General features: G+C 37.7%; 1 protein-coding gene across 2 annotated transcripts in view; it reads left to right on the top strand.

The window, feature by feature from the left end:
• Wdr7 (WD repeat domain 7) overlaps positions 1 to 21,243 on the top strand; it is a 253,422-nt gene that overhangs the window by 84,267 nt on the left and 147,912 nt on the right. The window lies entirely within an intron of this gene.

Here is a 21,243-nt window from a genome sequence, read left to right as displayed (position 1 = left end):
CCTGGAACTCATTCTGTAGACCAGGCTAACCTTGAACTCACAGAGTGCTGGGATTAAAGGTGTGCACCACCAATGCCCAGCCTTGATTTATGTTAGTTACAAGCTACTTTCAGCTTTTAACATAAAGCCTTGGTTAGCCTTTAAAAAACATATGTTACTATGAAATTTGGCCAGTCTTTCTCCACTGTTGATTGTTCATGTAGAGAAGTATACCTACATCAAACCCATGTGTTATTCTATCATTACATGCATTGTTCAAGAAGCATAGCAAAAGTAAGAGTTTTGAACGATGTTAACTGTTATAGCTGACTTGGTTGCCAGATCAGCCTGTGCTGACCTGTGATGTTTAATTAGGCAGGTGACCTGGGGGACTTCACTAAAGCTTTATTAGCTTCAATCTTTTCGTTAAAGTCAAGATGATAGGAGGCTTTATAGAGTTGTGATGGGCATGGAGTGAGCTGACCCTTGGTAAGTATATAGACTGGTACCCAACTCACAGTAAGCACTATTGGTTTAAGTAAATAAATACTTGAAACACGTGTGGTCACATGTGCACATGACTCTTTTGAGGACCTAGATATTTGCTGAGTGAATTTGTAAAACATTTTAAACAAAAAGGTATTAAGTTAAAAACAACAGCATCAACAATAGCAGCAACAAATACAGCAATCGAAACAAACCTCCTACATCTAGGGACTCAGGAGAGTTTCAGTTTTTTTTTCCTGCTTCCTATCTTCTGTGATGTGAGCTCCTCAGCTCCGCCATGCCCTCCTTGCTATGACTGATCTCCATTCCTGCAGCCATAAGCTATTCAACTTTCCTTCCTTAAAGAAAAAGTAACTTAGGATCTCTAACATATATGTACTTTTAAAAGATAGTAGCCTTTAAATTCTTTTGACAATTTTTTGTTTTAAATAAAACCTTTGGGCCTGGGTACTGTACTTTAGTGGTAGAATGCTTGACTATTTCTGTCTCCTAGCACTGCAAAATAAAAATATAATTACATTAAGAACAAAAATTAAAATAAAAGTGTAAAAGTAAGTTTGTAAAATATAAAGGTATGAAAGAAATTAAAGAAAAACCCTCCATGTTTGGAATCTCAGATATGCTCTCTGTTCCTGATGTGAGCGTTAACTTTAGAAAGTGGATTCTGTTGGCTAGCTGTGTCATAAACCTTGCTGAATAAAATGACCTCAAGGTTCTGGGGAGATGCTTGGCTGGTAAGATGCTTTCCATGCAAGCTGAAGATGTGGTGTGTTGCTGTAACCCTTCCCCTGCGGAAGCAGAGGCTGGGGGATCCTAGATGTACTAGTCCAAGCAGTGAACTTCATATTTAGTGAGAAATCTTGTCTGAAAAGTAATGTGAAGATCTATTAAGGAAGACACCTCATGTTGTCCTCTGCCCTCAACATAGGACTTTTAAAATATATTTCTATGTGCATTGGTGTTTTGCCCTTGGGTACATCTGTGTGAGGGTGTTGGGTCCCTTGGAACTGGCGTTACAAACAGTTGTGAGCTGCCATGTGGGTGCTGGGAATTGAACCCTGGCCTTTTGGAAGAGCAGCCAGTAATCTTAGCCACTGAACCTTCTCTCCAGCCCAAATCTGTGCTTTTTAATTTAATCATTTTGATAAAATGGTACAGTAGATACTGTTGTTGTCATACCCGGTATTTTTTCTTTCACATGAAGTAATAGGCTATGGGAAGTGAAAATTTTTCTGAAGTTTCTTCAGTCACTTAAGTGACTGATAGACTACAAAACTCATTTTTCTTACCCCTCTCTTTATTCTATATGGCCAACTCCAGCATTCTAAGATCTTAACTGAAGATAGATATGTAAGAATAAATAGACTGGACACTTGGCTTGCTTGGTCCTGCTATAAAATGGTATCTTTTCCAGTCATGTTTGCTTAACTGTAGCACAAAATGCAGAAAAATAACTGTTAGAAAAGTACTCTCTGGTATTTATTGTTATTGTTCAAATATAAAGTAGTTTACACTTACTTAAATTTAAAGTTTTTTCATTGTGTAGTTAAATCTTCTTTTACTTAAGTAATCTATTTTTGAGTACTTCAAAAGTTATGTGAAACACCTAAAATTTGTATTATATCTGCTATTGTAATTTGTGTGTGTGCAAAAATAAATAGACATACATTCTACTAAACGTAACTAAAACCTCACACACTATCAACTTTTGATTCAGTATGTTAATCAGTTCTGGAACTGTAATGCTGAGTGGAGTAGTTTTCCTTCCTTTTATTGAGAGCTTTCTGTTTTAATAAAAGGGAATCAAGCTAAAGGAATAGGGACTCTGAACGTATTAAAGGAGAAGAAAGCGTTTAACAAATGAGGAATGACCACATAGGGTTGTTGAGCAGATTTTCTGTCCTAGGGGATCAAAAGGTTATGGCGCCAGCTGGTGGACAGCCCACACCTGCTGTCCACCTGCTTGTAGTGACGTCTCTTCCACCATTGCTGTCAGTGTTTGTGGAGATGACCGTCATTGTGAGTTTTAAAGCATTGTTTTCCAAACAGAACCTATTTCTGGCATGAGAATCTTAGTCACTGAAATAGAGAACATGTTAAACAATCTATCTGGAAAGTACGCCCCTCACCAGCAATTGTCTTATAATTTAACCGCTCTACATATTTAAAGATATGCAGTAATTTCACGAGTGATACTGGAAGTGCCTAAGTTATACCTGCTTTTTGCAGAAGAGTACATTTATTAATTATTTTCCTGAAATCCAGAAGAGGTTCTTCTTGGAGAGCTCTTGGATCGTGATAACCTTTTATCTTTTAGATCCAAGTTAAGTAGCTAGCAGCTTCTGCTAAGTTCGCTGTCAGAAAGGGATTGGGCTGAGAATAAAACCGTGCCAATCGGCCATGTTTATAATACCCTCTGTGTTTTATGTAGATATGGTGTATAATAGCCTAACAAAACGCTTTTTATGGGTTTGTGTGACAAGAAAGGACATGATGGGCCAAGGCCATATGCTTTTCTTGGGGCTCTGGAGAGCATTAGTAGAAACCCGTGGCAGAGTACCCAGAATATTGCATGGTACAGGGTATGAACATGGGCAGCTCAGCCCTTTCTATCCCTCTGCTTGTTGTGGTACTTTTGTTTTCCTTATCCTGCTGCCTCAGCATTCATTTAAATTTATATCTCCCAGGCATCCTGGTAGTAGACTAGCAGTCACTGGGGAAGAAAAAGCATCAGCAGTCTGTCTTAACTGATAGCCACAGATTTTCATGAGAACCCAAAGGCTTCAATTTCTGAATGGCAGGAGACTTTTGTTTCAGGTGATGTAGTTTTGTCTTGACCAAGTCAAGAATCATTGTTTCACCCTTTGTAAATATCAAAAATATACTTGTTTCCAACTCTTTGGTAGGATATTTCAGGATAGTTGCCCTATGTTTCCTATCCTAATGCTAAATACAGCATTCATTCTGCAACATTGACTTATAGAAATATTGTGCACCTTTTCTGAGTCATCATTTATTTGTGTGTGAGCTATCACTTTTATGTCCCAATGTGTTTTTTTATAGAATTCTAATAATTTTACTAAAGAGGGATTAATACCATTTTTTGAAACTTTTAAGTTACAGTGTAGATAAAGATAAATGTTGCCTGGATTTATTTTGAATTAAAGATTTTTTGCAGGACCTACTTTTATTTATTTCTTACTTGTGGCATTCTACATGTAGCATTTTGATAATTGACTTTTTTATGAGGTCAAGCACCTGCTGGTTTATGAAATATGCTCACATTTGCCCTTCATTCCAGTTGGTGACTTCTCTAAAGTAAATGCTGATGGGTCCTCATTTCTTCTGGCCTGTAATACAGTTTGACCTTAAGGGGCATTAGGTCACAGGCGTAATTACTCCTCATACATTGTATTCTGCTTGCTCACAATGCTCATCTCTTCCAGCTTCGGAAACATTAGACACATAAAATTCACCATCATTGTATAAATAAAAAAATCTCTCCTAATGAGTACCTGCTGTGGTTTTATATACTTCTGGCCAAGGTAGTACTAATTTGTAAGGTTATCTCCTCAGATATTGATAGAAAAATGTGTAACACATTGTGTTTAATATATATTGGTATTATCAGAAACCTTAATCCTTTGTTCTTTTTGAGTCCCTGCTGTTTTAATTTCCTTTTATGTTGGATTGCCTGGATCAGGCTCCTTATTTTCTCAGCACTGGAAACAATAGGATTTCTTCGTTCAACAAAAGACACTCTTAGTAAATGTTTTGGGTTTGACTTCCAAAAAACACATACTATAATACCTGTTTTTAACCTGAAATTAAATCTTGTTTCTGGTAATTATAAAGTAAAGTCACTCTGGGCAAAAATGTGAATGGACCAACAATAGACATGAACATAAATAAGACGGTAATGTATAGTAAGTGTAGATGGTGAAATATCACTAATGTTAGTATGTTCTCTAGTGGGCAGATAATGCCAGGATTTGTGATGGGAAGAAGATGGGAGAGACTAGAAAGGCATTTGACATGTATGATTTAATTGAATTTGGCTCCAGCTCTCAAAAGCCTTCAACTATACAGCCCTCCTCCCCTTCCCTTTCTCCATTTCTGTTTTCTCTCTTTATATCTGTCTTGCATGTTTGGAACTTTGATATAGAACCATATTAGGGGAGTGGTTTTTCTGGATACTGAGAATGTTTTTAATCACTAAATAGATGCTCAGAATATTTTTATAAATCCATTTTTTGGTTGAAAAAGTTAAAAAAATTATTTACTTTAAGCAAAGGCTGTCATTTCTGACCATGCTTTGGAATGACTATTGCTTGCTTGTTGCCAAAGACAGCCTCTTGATGAAGACATCTTCGGTTTGTGTGCCTCTTGCATTTCAGATTATAGTTCTTAGAAGTTTCCCTTCTCTGTCTTCTTATTATTTAGTAGATGTGAGCTGTTTCATTTCACTCCTGATGGCTTTTTTTCCTGGTTTCTGATTTGCTATTTGCACTACTGTGGGAATAGGGAAGCCAGGTAATCAAGCTTGTTCTAGTTAAATATTTGGTAACAGTGAGCTGGCCAAGAATGAAGGCTGGGAGATGGAAAGCTACCTGGCTGAGCTTTGGAGTAAGTGCCTTGTGGGGCCTTCACTCTGTGCCTGTCCGGGTCACCTTTTGGGGGTTTTGTGGCATTCTGGGTGCCTTTCTTTTTAAGTAATAGTATACTAATTAAAAGTGGTAAAATAAAGGGAAACTTATTTGGTTAAATACCTATTAGAATTCCTGTTTTGTAAAACAGGATGAAAGAGCATGGTTCTTTCAGGATTATCTGAAGAAACTGTAGTCACTTTACACTCAGTTCTATATGTATAAGCCTCTTCTGCGTATGGGGAGGCAGAAAGGCTTTGTCTTTATATAAACTATATTTATTCAAAGTATACTAGACATTGCATTTGCTTACAGTGTTTCATTAGGAATTAGGTATCTATTCCTCCTTTTTCTTCTAGAATGTCAGAAGATTTGAGCTTCATTTTAAACACACTAGACAGATCATATATTTAACAACAGTAAATGATTCTGCCTTGATGCGGTATATCCTTCTGTATGCTGTGAATATATGTTTCTCTTATTGGTTGGTGAATAAAGTTGTTTCCGTAAATGGACAGGCAGGATGTAGCCAGGCAGGAAGTATAGAGGGGACTACCAGACGAGGAGAATTCTGGGAGAAGGAATGCAGAGAGCGAGCCACCAGAAAGATGTCCAGTACATACTGGGAAGGTAGGATGCCTGGGCATTCTCTGGTAAGCCAAGACCATGTGAAAATACATAGATTAATAGTTAATAATTAAGAGAGAGCTAGCCAGTAAGAAGCCTAAGCCATCGACCAAACAGTTTATATTTAATGTAAGTCTCTGTGTGTTTATTTGGGACTAAATGCTTGTAGGACCAGCAGGACAGAAACTTCCATCTACTCTGCCTATCTGTATTTGGCCACCAACCTAATGTAATTTCTACTTAAAGAGCCATAGCTATTTAAAATAATATCCCATCTATTTGACATGTTTTTTAAGGCATTATTTAATATTCTTGTGATTTTCTTTTTATGTATTCAGTAGTCTTGGGAGCTAGAGTAGTAAAATGGCCAGTTAAAAATGAAAGCATTTTTGTGTAGGTTGATTATTCAGACTTAGTTGAAGCAATAAAAAGGAAACTGTAATCAAGTCACATGGGCTGGGAACTTGGCAGTGTTAGTTGAGTGAGTGCATGCTTCTGAGGATCAACACTGTCCACTGTTTGAGCCCTTGACAGTTTACTACAGTGTGGGACAAAGAAAGGTGTGAAAGATGTGGAATTCAACCATGTCTTCCCTGTAGAGCAGTGAGGATGTGTGGGCCCTCTTAAAGATTTCTCCCCATCTCATTCCATTTGGGTCTCTCCTGCAGAGCTATTTCACCTGAAGGGCTTATAATAATTTTCTCCCTTTTCTCCTTCACAAGTCTGCCTCACGGTAGCCCCTGTCTCTATTTCTTCAATGCAATGTAGCCAAACTCCATGGAGATCTTCAGTCTATGATCAAACACCTGGCTTAAGCATGGGAGCACTTAAACCTGTGGAGGTTATTTTATAAAAGAGAACTGTCCATTCAACCTTTGACACATTCTTTTTTGAAAGTGATGTTTAAATGGAAATGCCTGGTAATATCTTCAGCTGAAATTCTAGTGCTCTTTGCGATAATAAATGACCTAATATCACTCACTACGAAGAAGGTGGTATTGATTTGTGCCATCATTCACTTGCTCATTTGCAGAGTAATGCTAATGGAAACAAGATAAAGACATTCCTGTGAACACTGGAGCATGTTTTTGTAATAAAGGAAGTGTTCCAGTAAGGTTTTAAATAGGAATCTGACTGAGAATCATCCCTATAGGCTTATTTAGTTGCATATTTGGTCCCCAGTTAGTGGAACTGTGTTGGAAGGATTGGGAGGTGTGCCTTGTAGAAGGAGCTATGTCCTTGGGAGTAGGCTGTGAGGTTTCAAAAGTCAACACCAGTCTCAGTTAGTTCCCTCTGTCTGCTTTCTGCTTGTGGAAAAGGCTGTCAACTACTTTGCCAGCACCAAGCCTGCTGCTGTGTTTTCTGCCATAATTATAATAGTAGCTAATGTTAGTTTTTGTTCTAGTATTTACACATTGTGGGATAAAAGTTCTCCAACTATACTAAATGTCTTTGCTTAATACCTTTCTGTCCTTCTCCCGCTGCTTTTTTAAAAAATACAATATTCTGTCCTTTATTATTCTCTAGTGATGCTGCTCTACACTGCATTTACTGTATTTATCAAATATATTTTGATATGTATATGTATTAAATGGTTCATTGTACATGACATTTTCAGACTTTGTTAATATTTTTAGCTCTTCTAGCACACAAACGTAAAGAAAAAAATTCTTTTTGTTTGAACACCCGAATTGACCCCAGTAAGATTGAGATTGATCTGGTTTCTTTCAGCCTCTTAAATGCCAATCCAGTCATCTGTAACAGTACTTAGTGTTTTTGTAATTTTCCTGTACATGCTTTCTGTTTCTTCTATAAAACTTACCCATCACTTAAAAAGGTTTTTCTTCGCTTGATTTGGAGATGAAAACAACCACAATCACCTCTTGTTATTGCTTGTTTTTAAAAACTTGTCTCATAGTCAATGTCAAGGTCTTTTATAATCCTGTGGAAGGACTTTATAATTTGCTGGAAAAGATTGTGAGACTTACATTTGAAAGGTTCTTAGACTAAAGAACATCCAGCTTGAAGAATGTATATGGAAGAGGATGGATGGCTCTGCATTCACAAACATTTCTAATGATTTAAAAACATGATAAAAGTGCCTAGTTCTCTTGTTGCTAACAAAGAGGCTGGAGTTTGGTTCTCAGCAACCACATCAGGTCACAGCTCCGCAGCTCCAGCTCCAGGGAATTCCCATGCCTTTGGCTTCCTGTGGCACCTCACTCATACACGCAAATCAATCTCTCTCTCTCTCTCTCTCTCTCTCTCTCTCTCTCTCTCTCTCTCTCTCTCTCTCTCTCTCTCTCTCTCTCTCTCTGCCTCTCTCTCACTCACTCACATGTGGTCATGTACTTAAAAATACTAAAAATAAGCATTTAAAAAAGGATTCCCTTAAAAACTAAATCTGTTTTGGTAATTGAGTATAATTAGACAACTTCAGGTTTAGCTTTTAGCTTATTTTTAGTTATCTTAATATCTCACACAGAAAGAAGGCTTTTGTTACTCATTGGTAGGCTGTGTCTAGACTAGATTACTCAGATTTTTTTCTCTAGATTTTTTTATTTAAATTAGAAAAAACTTATTTTACATATTAATCCCAGTTCCCTCTCCCTCCTATCCTCCCATGGCCCTACCAATACCCCATTCTGTCCCTCTTCTACTCTTCAGGGAAGGTGAGGCCTTCCATGGAGAATCATCAGAGTCTGTCACTTCATTTGGGGCAGAGCCTAGGCCCTCCTCCCCAGTGTGTCTAGGCTGAGAGAGTATCCCTCTATGGGTAATGGGATCCCTAAGTCCATTCATACACTAGGGATAAATAGTCTTCTACTCCCAGAGACCCCAGAAACTGCCCAGGCCTCCTAACTGACCCCGATAATCAGGGGGCCCTGGTTCAGTCCTATGCTGGTTTCCCAGCTATCAGTCGGGGGATCATGAGCTCCCAGATTTTTTAAAACTCCTTCTCTTTTCTTTTTTTGAAATAGAATCACTATATAGCTCTAGCTAACCTGAAATTTGCTATGTAGACCATTCTGGCCTGAAGATCAGCCTGCCTTTGCCCTCCACTCCCCACAGTAATGTGATTAAAGGCATGTGCTACTGTATCTAGCTTAAACAGTTTCTCTTTAATTAAAAATTTGTCTGCCATTAAGTAAGGCTTTGTTTTCAAAACATGCTAGCATGGTCAGAAACATAAACTGGAGGGTAATTAAATGTTCAGATCTAGATGAAGTAGCATTTGTATCAAAACTGTCATGGCTTTTCATATTCTTAGGGTCACTTTCATAAATTGTAACAATCATACTATTTATACATTCTTACCAGTAGTGAACAGAAAATGAGTATCTTCATTTTGACCCTTCCCTTCAATTATCAGTTATCTTAAAAGGCATGAAGCGTTATTGAGGTTTTGAATCTACTTTCCTGGTCACTAGTCATGTTTAGCATCTTTTCATGTATTTGTTGGACATTTATATATCTACTTTGGTAGTGTGTTTTTTGTGTCCATTGCCCACTTAAAAATTATGTTGGTCACCGGGCGTTGGTGGCCACGCCTTTAATCCCAGCACTCGGGAGGCAGAGGCAGGCGGATCTCTGTGAGTTCGAGGCCAGCCTGGTCTACAGAGCAAGTTCCAGGACAGCCTCCAGAGCTACAGAGAAACCCTGTCTCGAAAAACCAAAAAAAAAATTATGTTGGTCTTCATAGTTGTTGCATTATAACCATTTTTTGAGACATGAAGCTCTAGCTGACTTAGAACTCACTGTGTACACTTAGATGGCCTTGAACTTTCAGTAATGCTCTTAGCGTTGCTGGGATCACAGATCACACATAATGCTCATTTAAGAATTATTTATATTTGGTATATATTAACTTTTTATCAGATGATTTGAAAATAGCCTATCTCTTTCCATAGTTCCCTTCTTGCTCATGACTGTGTCGGTGCACAGGGGGTTTTGCATGTTCTTTTAGTATCATATCCAAGAAATCATTGTCATATTTGATCCCATGATGCTTTTCTCTTGTTTTCTTCTAGACTCTTTATAGATTTAGGTCTTAACATTTAGATGTTTGAAGCATTTGAGTTGATTTTTATATGTGATATAACTTAAACTCTTGCTTTAGACACTATCTAGTTTTCTAAGCATATTTGTTGAAGTGACTATTCAGGGTTCTATGCCTCCTTTAATTTAACATGATTGTGTGTGTGTTCATGTGTGTGTGTGTGTGTGTGTGTGTGTGTGAGTAGCAAAACCATTTAGTTTTGTTATTTTTTAAATTTTAAATAGCTTGTTTTACATGTCAATCCCAGTTCATTAGACATAAATTGGAATTTGAGATATTTTTATCCATCCTCATCTTTTTAAAAGAGATATTAATAACATCATCTTATTATGTTTGACTTTTTAAATTGACATTTTGGTTGATGGGCACTGTGGTTTTGTCTAGTCTTTTGGCATTATTTACAGGATGAAAGTGAATGAACCCACTCATGTCTTCATTTTTTGGTAGTATATTCCTAGAAGTAAATTTTCTGAGTTTAAAGTTAAATGCATGTATGTCTTTCCAAGTTTTTTTCCCACATGAATTTGATTTGCACTTTCAATGGTGGTATATGTGAGATGTTGTCTTCCAGCACTATTTACAGCTGAACACATTCTTAAATTCTTGGAATCTAATATTTGTGTCAGATGAGAAATTTAAATACCATTTTTGTTTCATTTTTACTTTTTGTTAGGAATTATGTCAGTGTGTTTTCATTTGAGTCTCATGAATTTGTTTTCAAGTGCCAATTCATATCCCTAGCTCTTTCTGTAATAGTTTTCAGTAATTCTATGTCTATAAAATTTAAAATATCACCTAGTTGATTATATTTTTTATTTTGTTTCTGAGCTCATAAGCATATAGAGTTGTAGAGGAAGAGTAATGGCCAGCCCAAGAAAATGGCTCAGTAGGTAAACCTCTTGCTTCGCATGCATGATGACCTGCATTTGATCATAGGAATACATGCAAGTGAGGAAGAAATTAACCATTTTCACAGAGTTGTTTCTCATCTCCACAGTGTGTGGTGCATGCATGCATACCCAGCAGACACCTGAACCACTCATGAGTGCATATACATGGGCAAGCACGCTAGCGCGCGCACACACACACACACACACAGACACACACACACAGACACACACACACGCAGTTAACACAAATTATAAAAAATGTGGCTGTCTAATTTAAAAATACTTTGTTTTTCTTCAAAGAGTGGACTTCAGAAGTAAATATTGCATTCTCTTTTTCTATTGAAGTATCTTGGTTTTGATAGTGTTTGTCTGCCCAGCCATTATTCTTTCTATAACTTTGTTTTGCAAGTTCATTCTTAAAGAGCTCCTCCAGAGGCAGTGATGAGTGGTGCCTTAGTTAATTTAACTTTTCATTCTCCTCTAAATCATGAGTTAGATATGAATAGCATTTCAAATGAATTGTGAGATTTAATTAGTGTAATGGAGGAGAATACTAACATGCTCCTATAGATGCATTATGCTCATTACGGAGCGTGGGTTTGATGTCTGCAGTTGTTTCATTCCACTTTGTCATCTTTCTAGACTGAATTAACTGTATTTCACAAACCTGCTTATTTAGTTTCCTTGGGAGCTTACCACTTCACTGGTTTCTTTATATTCCTAAGAAGATATATTTATATTTTATGATATAATCTATTACATTGTGATCTGAAGCTACTCAGTCTTCATACAAATAAATGCATACAAGTATTCCACTGATAATATCTTCTTGGGGTTAAGATAAAAGTTTTAAATTTTAAATTGCTTCATTAGCTTATATTCATTGTTTACAAAAATGATATGTTTCATAATGATTGTATTTTTTTTCCCCAAATGACCCATCACGAAGTCCTTACTAGACTGTTGGTAAACAGTTGACCTTGCTACTCGGTTACTTTATTATTCTACATTTGCCCAAAATATCTCAATTCATTTGGCACAGGTATCCATTTGGTTTAGCCTCGTTTATTAAAATAGCATTTTACCATTTTGTGGCATATGCTCTGCATCCATCTTGTGTTTTCCCCACCTTCCTCCTAGGATCATCATGTCTGTGCAGAGTCCACTAGAGTGTAGTTAGTTGTTTTTTACTCTTAGCTCTTTGGGGGCCCGCCACCCAGTTCCCAAATATATACATGGAGACTTATTCTTACAAATGCCTGGCCTTAGCTCACCTTGTTTCTAGTCAGCTTTTCTTAAAATTTCCCATCTACCTTTTGCCTCTGGGCTCTTAATTTTCTTTATTCCATGTGTCTGGCTTTCCTTCTTACTCTGTGGCTGGCTGTATTGCTGTATGGCTGGCCCCTGTATGCCCCTCTCCTCCTCCTTTTCTCCCTCCTTCTCTTTTCTTTCTGTTCCTCTTTCCCTCTCCTGCTATTGGCTGTTCAGCTCTTTATTAGGCCAATAGGGTGTTTTGGACAGGCAGTTAACACAGCTTCACAGAATTAAACAAATGCAACATAAAAATCGAGAACATCTTTGCACCATTAAACAAATATTCTACAGTGTAAGTGAATGTAACACATCTTAAACAAAAATTTCATAACAGAGCCTTTAGTAGACCTATTGGAAACAACTTTCTGGGTACTAGATGTGCTTGCTGCTCCTGGGTTTGCAGATTATAGATCCTCTCAGTGGACAGAATTGAGAAGCATTAATAACTCATTCTGTATGCCTTCCCGCCCTCTGTCCTCTGCTGTCCTTTCCCTGCCTCTCTCCTCTGTCTCCCTTTCTCCCCTTTCTTTGCTATCCTCACCCTACTTAAAATTAATCTGACTTCATGTGAATGTTTCCCTTTTTTATTCACACAAGGATTCTACATTTGCTTATTCATAAATCCCTTTCCTGTATAGGATTAATATGTCTCTGATCATTTTTGGTAGGTTTGCTTGTTTTTCTAGACCTCAGTAGGTTTTATGTAATGTAGAATTTCTAACATACACTTGTAGAAACCAGCTAACACTAGGGTGCAGTATTTGCGTACAGTTCTTTTTTGGTCTGCAGCTTTGTATTATCTAGTCTTTTGGCCAATTTCTGTGGTCCTTAGTTCACTGTCTTTTATGTTTCTATCATTTTGTCGTCTTATGTAATAATTTTGTTAGAGTGTGCACCTCATTCTAATTTCCCTAGCATTCCAGTTAATTCATTGTTTTAGGCAATTGCATTTAATAAAGTTCACTCAGTCATACATGGATCTTTAGGATGTGACACATTAATGGATTTCAATATGTAATACCACAGGTTTATAAAGAACCTTCCCCACCTTTTAGCACTTTCCAGGTGTGGCTCTTTGTAATCAGCCCAACTGCAGCACTGGGTTAAACTCAGTACCTTAATTTGTATTTGACTGTATAATAAATATCTCACTGTATTTCATCTTGTTTCTGTATGGTTAAACACAAAGACACAAGGAAATCTTGCTGGATTGCTAGAAACCTTTGCTATTATTGGTTATTTCTCAGAGACTGTCATCCAATTTAGGTTAAACTTCGTACTTGTTTTCCCATAGTGACTTCTGGCCGTATACCCAAACTGATTCCTGAATATGTTGATAACCAGAAAGAGAATGGAGAGGAGCCTCATGTTTGACCTCAAGTATTGAATTCTTTCTTTCTTTCTTTCTTTCTTTCTTTCTTTCTTTCTTTCTTTCTTTCTTTCTTTCTTTCTCTCTCTCTTTCTTTCTCTCTCTCTTTCTTTCTTTCTTTTTTTTGGTTTTACGAGACAGGGTTTCTCTGTATTGTTTTGGAGGCTGTCGGTCCAGCCTGGCCTCGAACTCACAAGAGATCCGCCTGCCTCTGCCTCCCGAGTGCTGGGATTAAAGGCGTGCGCCACCACCTCCTGGCTTCGAGTATTAAATTCTTAAGAGTCTACTGTCAGTGCATAATTATCAGCTTTAGCATTTTTTAAATTATGTGTGTTAATGGCTCTTCTCTGTTTTACTATACTAGAGCCAGGTAGATACCTTAAAGGAAGCAAGCTTATAGGCTGGTCATGATGGCACAGGCCTTTAATCTCAGCACTGGGAAGCAGAGACAGGTGGTTCTCTATAGATTTAAGACTGTCTTAGCCTACATAGTGAGTTCCAGGCCAGCCAAGGCTACATAGCCTTACTCTGTGTCCAAACCCAAAAAAAATCCAAGTTTATCCCTTTTCTAACTGTTAGGAATAGAACTAGCACAACCAATCTATATATGTTAAAATGGGATTTATTACAGTGGTTTCCAGGCTGTGGTCTTGCTATTTCAATAGTGGCTGTCTCCTGACAGAATGGCTCAGAATCTAGTGGTCATTCAGTCCACGAGGCTGGCTGTTTCAACTGGCCTTCAGCATATATTGGAAGTCTGAAGAAGTAGATCCTAATATCAGTGAAGGGATTCCTCAGCAGCAGATGGATGAACTTGCCGGAGAAGCTAAGGGCAAGCAGGGAAAGGCAAAGTCTTCCTTCTATGTCCTTTGTTGTGGGCTGACACCTGAAGGCATTGCCCAGATTTAGTGTGGTTCTTCTGACCTCCAGTGATCTAGGCTCAGGATTGTTTCTTTCCATTTTAAATAATCCAATTGAGAAAAATCGCTCCCACATGTACCCAACAGTAGTAGTCAAGATGACAACCAAGATTGGCTATCTCACTGCCTCCTATCTTCTTTAGTAACTTACTGCTTCCTGTCTTTTGGGCTCCAGCATCTGGTGTCTTGGTAGCTCCATTTTCCACCTGTCACCACACTTAACTTTCTGCTTTTCCGTGATTTTTTTCATGTGCTGCTCTTTCTTCTTCACTCAATGTCATTCCATGGTACACTTTACATACACTTCAAGCCCTGACTTGGATATTTCTACTTCATGAAATTGATTTTGATATGTTCTCTTTCCTTATATCGTGCTCAAATTGTTACTCGATTTCCCCTCTTATATCTAAACTATTTTATATAAAATATGCATATTTATAAATCTGCATTGATACTATGGCTGTCATATTCTCTAGTAAAAAATTCTTGTATTTCCCCCTTTAGCTTTATTCCCTTTGCTTAGTAAACCAGTCTCCCTCACCCCCCCAAAAAAACCAATTAGTTAAGTGGATAAGCTTCTCCCCATTTCCTCTATTTGGAAAAACAATCTAGAAAAAAAGTTTTTTAAACTTTAAAAAAAATGCTTACTCTGCAAATGGAAACTTGTATAAACTATATGTGTGCCTCTTCATGCACTTCCACAACTACTTAATGTGGCAACAGTGAGGGTCTCTGTCTAGGAAAAAGTATGGTTTGAAAATTATTGGCCCATCACCACATCCATTTACAAATCTTTCTCTGTATCAACACAGGAGACATGTTTTCTCAACACAGGTGAAGGTATTCCTCCTATCCTCATTCCTATAGCTCCTCACTAAAGTCCCAGCACACATTATATCTGAAGCTGAGGATCTCTTTTCACCTCATGACTTGCCTGGATACGCTTGTTTAAAGTAGCCAGAGTGCTGGCAGTCTTTATGTAAATGTGAGCACTTTGCACAATTCCCTGCCTTACCCTATGAGCGACGCCATGCTCTCTGATTGATTTAGATGGAGCCCAACCTTCAGTGTCTTTATTGCTAAAGCCGTTATCTTTTGCTGCCTCCATCAGTTTCACTTCCATTGACTTTAAAGCACCTTACTATTCCTTACTGTTAATACATGCAGCACAGTGTAGTGTTCATGCTGCTTGGTTACCTGTTTTCACAGCCATTGCTAGTGTAAGAGAGAAAGGAGAGAGGCAGAAGGGTAGAGAGATAGAAGAGGAAACACATACAGAAAGGATAGGGATCTTTGAAGGATTTCAGTGACAAATTCTTAAGCAGTTCCAAGATGCATAATTCTGCTTGCAATTGAGGTTTCACATCAGCAGACTTCAATGTTAGTGTGTCAGGGCAGGGTTGCCTTTGTTTCACAGCACCTGGAAGGTCAAGCCATATGAGTTTTTCTTTCATTTGTTTCTTCTGAAACAAAAACTGCTTTTAGTTCACTTGTAGCCAGCAAATCAATCAAATCTTTGAATAGGTGCCTACGGTGAATTCAAAGTTATACACACACACACACTCACACACACACACACACACACACACACACACACACAGACATAAAACTATAGATCACTCACTTTCAGTTCTGTTTGGAAGAGAAGAAGAATAAAGCTTTATGCTCTCACAGTAATACTCTGTGGAGCTAGTATACTACTTGTGTTTTCTATTACTTGAGCATTTTGCTGCTTTCAGAATGGCTTACATTTTTTTATGAGAGTAATTTCATAAATAGTTCTAAACATTAGGTAGGAAAATGTATTAATTGAACATCAATTCTCTTGTTACCAAATAATTATTATATTCTGATGTAATTTTAAACTCTTTTTAATCACACTTTTTATTTCTCTAATTGCATTACACCCTTAATAAGCTTAGCTTGTTTCTTGAAATATTGAAATGATCTTTATTCAGAATAAGTGATACCTACCTTCAAATTTTTTATTTGAAATCTTTTTATAAGACATCTATAGTGTTATAATTTCTATTTTTGATGCTTAGAGAAGGAAAAGTGGATACTGTATCTTTAATGGAAAGCAAAAGGTTATCTTCTGTGGCCTTTGTGTGTATGTGCTGATGCGAATGTAGGCAGCCAGACAGGCGGTGTGTGCAGAGAGACTAGGGAACGGCTGCGGATCGATCTGTGTGGTGTGAAGTGAATTAATGTGAGGCAGGCCGTCTGTCTGTCATGAGATTGTGGGGAACGTGGGCCAGTGTTGGTCCGTCACTGCACAGATCTGCTTCCAATAAATTCCTGCCTTCTGCCTGAAATGCAACTGGAGATATTCACACACTCCCTTATTGTTGGATTTTACTTCATTCAAAGTGAATGTTCATATCAAATCATCGCCTCCAGTGTACTTTAATTAGATCACTGGAAAACCACAGTTGTGAGGAACTGATGAAATAAAAATACCTGCTATTGTTTGGATATGTTTTTCAATCTCTCTGGAAATCTATATTTTATGAGAATGAGAAATATAATTTTTATTAACATTTTGTATGTCTTTATTCTTTGCTCTAACAATATTATCCCTTCCATCTAATCTTCAGTAAAATAATAAAGTTACAGTGAACTGAACTGATCTTATATCCCAATATCGCTTAATATGCTGCATTTAAAAAATCTTACTAGATTAGCGTTTTATCTTTGGTTGTCATATTAGTTATATGACACTATAGAATTCTCCCAAGGTCATTTTGTTTGTCATTACTCAGATATTGTAAACCAGTTAGAAAATGTTTATAAAGAAAATATATAATGCAAGAAGTGTACATTTTAGCTAATGTCTATATTTTATTATTGAAATTGAAAAATGTATTTTATTTGTCTAGGTGTTTTGCTTGCTTGTAGAGGTGTGCACCATGTATGTGCCTGGTACTCTCAGGGGTCAGAAAAGGCATCAGATCCTCTGGAACTAGACTTACAGATGGTTATGAAGGACTATGTGGGCACTGGGAATTGAACTGGGTCCTCTGAAATACAGCTCATGCTCTTAGCTGCTGAGCCATCTCTCCAGCCCCTATTGGTGGAATTTTGAGAATACTTTCAGTCTATTGATTTACTTTCAGTCTATTGATTTTGAAGACCATATTTCTGTATTTACATTAAAACATTTTCAAGTGATGCACATATGCATGTATGTATAATTGGAAAGTTTAATTGTTGCAGATCTTTGACAATAATAACCCTGGTATATAGAAATCTGTAAGGGTTCATAAAATTGTTCCTATTGCCTGTTTTCACTTCTGCCAAGCAAAATATTCATCCACCCCATGCTTCCCCTCAGCAGGTTTCTGCTTCATTCCATTTCCCCCATTTCCTTCACGAGTCTCAGTATAAATGCTGTATATGAAACCTATAATGGTAAAATATACAATTTGTAACACTTGGATTTGTATACTTCCTTTTCATACATATACTGTTACCTCTTCTTAGATTTCTTTCTATCCTTATGTATTTGTAATACTTTCTTTTCCCCAAAACACCATTATTATCATTTACTAGTAATTAGGTAATATAATTTGTGTTGTGTTATAATTGAAGTTATTTTCATTATGTTCTTTCAAGCCAGGTTTATTGAATTTATGCCCAATACTTTGAGTATGTTTATCAAAACAATACACTTTAGTTTATTTTAATGTAATTTGACAAAGTAAACTCACTAACATGACATATACAAGACGAAAACAAAGTATCACCATATAATAAATCGTTTGCAAATGAATAAGCAGGTTTGTATACAGACCTTATAAAGATTCTTTTTTAATTTTCCATAGTATGTCATCTTTTTTGATAATGAATCATAAAGAAGTAGTTTTTGCATTGAAAACTTACATATTTTGTATCAGTAACAAAGTAATTTTCTCTTGTCTTTGTATTTCTTTGGATCCAATCATACAGAGTTAGGGAGATGGTTTAGTAGGTGAAGTGCTTGTTGCACAACCTTAGGCACCTGGGGTCTAGAGATAGAGCTTAGCATCTAAGAACACATGCTGTTATTGCTGAGGACCAGGTTCAGCTCCCAGCATTCACACCAGGCAGCTCACAAATACATGACAGTCTAATTTCAGGGATCTGGTGACCTCTTCTGACCTCCATGGGCTCCAGAAACGTGTGGTGCACACACATTCATAAAACACTTATGTCACACATGGTTTAAATAAATAAAAAACAGGAACCTAAGGTCACATATCTAGTATCCACGTAAAAGCAAGTTGCAGCAATGCAAATCTGTGGCCCCGGTATTAATGGAAGCAGAGACATGTGTATCTCAGGCTTGCTGGCCCATCCCAGCCAGTCAATGAGTTCCAAGCTGTCAGAATAATCATTTTTCAGTAGATAACGTGTTGGGGGATATGGAGAGAGAGAGAGAGAGAGAGAGAGAGAGAGAGAGAGAGAGAGAGAGAGAGAGAGAGAGAGAGAGAGAGAGAGAGAGAGAGAGAGAGAGAGAGAGAGAGAGAGAGAGAGAGAGAGAGAGAGAGAGAGAGAGAGAGAGAGAGAGAGAGAGAGAGAGAGAGAGAGAGAGAGAGAGAGAGAGAGAGAGAGAGAGAGAGAGAGAGAGAGAGAGAGAGAGAGAGAGAGAGAGAGAGAGAGAGAGAGAGAGAGAGAGAGAGAGAGAGAGAGAGAGAGAGAGAGAGAGAGAGAGAGAGAGAGAGAGAGAGAGAGAGAGAGAGAGAGAGAGAGAGAGAGAGAGAGAGACCCTTACATTGTAGACTCAGGCCTCCACACATGCATGCATTGACAAACTTGCCTGAATACCTTTACTCACTTTACAAACTGCATGCACACATACAGAAGGAAAATATTTTGCCACAATCTTTGTTTCTGTCTTGGCTTGTTATAGGCTTGTTACTGTATATTTTTTAAATAGTTAAGTTTATATATATTTTACATATGGTACGATGTGTCATGGTTTTGAACAGCGTTTGACCATGTACACACTCCCACAAGCAGGATCGAGATTAGCTTTATTTTTTAAAGGTTGATTTATCACATCCTCTGTTATACTCTTAGCCCCCACCAGCCATCGCTACTGGGATGACTGCCTGCTTTAAGAGAGTACATAGCATGCACTTAAACACTGTGGAGATCAGAAGTGACCAACTATGATTTGGGGGTTTGTAAAAATGCCTTGATCCCTTTTGCATGCAGAGAATAAAATGCTTACCATTATTTTAAAACACTATTGCTCTTTAAATGGCCTAAAATTTTCAAGTTATTTCCTGAAAAAAACACTGCTAAAATTGGCTTTGATGGAGGATTTGAGAATGGTATGATTTGGTTGTCTGTCTTCAGCACCTCTAGCCTTCACTGTCTTCCAGAACATTTAAAGAGTTTTAGGGACCTAGTTGACCTCACTGTACAGTGTTATGGAATTTATAACATTGAACTTTTTGGAAAACATTGTCTCTTCTTTCTTTACTTATTTGGTAACTAAATTAGCAGGAAGATCGAGTTGCATATTCAGGCAAAATCAGGAACATAGCTTAATTTTTTTTGATATCATGCATTCTTGGGTTGATAATGTCATTTAGCTGGTAGGTGCTCATCTAGCTCAGAAGACCTAGCACTTAGGAGGTAATAACAGGAGGATCAGAAGTTCAAAGTCATCCTCAGCTACATACCAGGTTCCTGACTGGCAGCTACAGGCTGTGCAACTCCCTCAAAATAGGAGCAAAACAAAGTAAGAGAAAGTCATGTATTCCTAATAGAAGAAAATTCTCATGGGAGTTTTTCTCTCCTGTTGTGTAAATACTCTATTGTTAGTTTTTCTTCATCTACCTTTAGGGATCAGAGTGTCCCCACGATGTACACACAGTGACATGGGTGCCTTGGTTGATACAGAATGTTAGAAAGCCAGACTTATATGGGTAGCTTTACTGAGATATAATTTTCTTTACTAAAGCTTCCCCAAACAGATATAATTCAGAGAGCTTTTAGCTTATTCATTCAGCCGTACAGACATCAGCACAGTCATTTTTGGAAAATGATCACCAGCAAATGAGCCCCAAAACTCAACAGCATCTTCCCTGATTCTCCACTGCCTCTCATCTGTAGGCCAATGTGCTGTTCTGCTTTCGGTCTCAATAGGTTTCACTGTCTGGCTGTTTGGTGTCCTAAGATGAGGCGATTTCTTTTATTTAAGCTTCTAGTGTTTACGTTGCAACATCTCTCAGCTCCATCTTCTTGTATTGCAGCGTAGCATTCCACCATATGACTACCGTTTGTTTTGTTGTTGTTGCTTTACCAGTCTGACCATTTGAAGTCTCATCACTCTTTGGCTTTTGTAGATAATGTTGCTGTGAATATTTATGGATTAGTTTTCCTATTGACATATGGTTTCATTCCCTAACAGTAATTGTTGGATCATATACTTTGATATTTAGGAGGAATTGTAACATTGTATACTGATGAGATTTGGAATCTTCTTATGCACACTAGATACTGGTCTCTTGTTGGATATGTGGTTTAAAAGAAAATCTTTTCTCTGGTCTTGCCTCCCCCCCTCTTAATAGAGTTTTTTGCAAAGCAAAAGTTATTTTAATTCTTTTTTTAAATTTTATTCTTTTTTTTAAATTTAACTTTTTACATATGTCACTCTCAGTTCCCTCTCCCTCCCCTCCTCCTCCAATCCCCCAATCCTCCCAACCCCCTAACCCACTCCATCCCCCCTCTGCTCCCCAGGGAGGGCAAAGGCTTTCATGAGAGATTTTCAGTTTGTCATATCATCCCGGGCATGGCCTAGGTCCTCCCCCATTTGTCCAGGATGAGAGAGCATCCTTCCATATGGAATGAGTTCCCAGAGTCCATTTGTATGCCAGGAATAAATACTGCTCTACTCTCCAAGGTCCCACAGATTGCCGTGGCCTCTTCTCCGACACCC

Source organism: Mesocricetus auratus, unplaced genomic scaffold, assembly GCF_017639785.1.
Source record: "Mesocricetus auratus isolate SY011 unplaced genomic scaffold, BCM_Maur_2.0 Super-Scaffold_6730, whole genome shotgun sequence".
Lineage (NCBI taxonomy): Eukaryota > Metazoa > Chordata > Mammalia > Rodentia > Cricetidae > Mesocricetus > Mesocricetus auratus.
The sequence above is the reverse complement of the archived record's forward strand: the minus strand, read 5'-3'. Positions and strand labels throughout refer to the sequence as shown.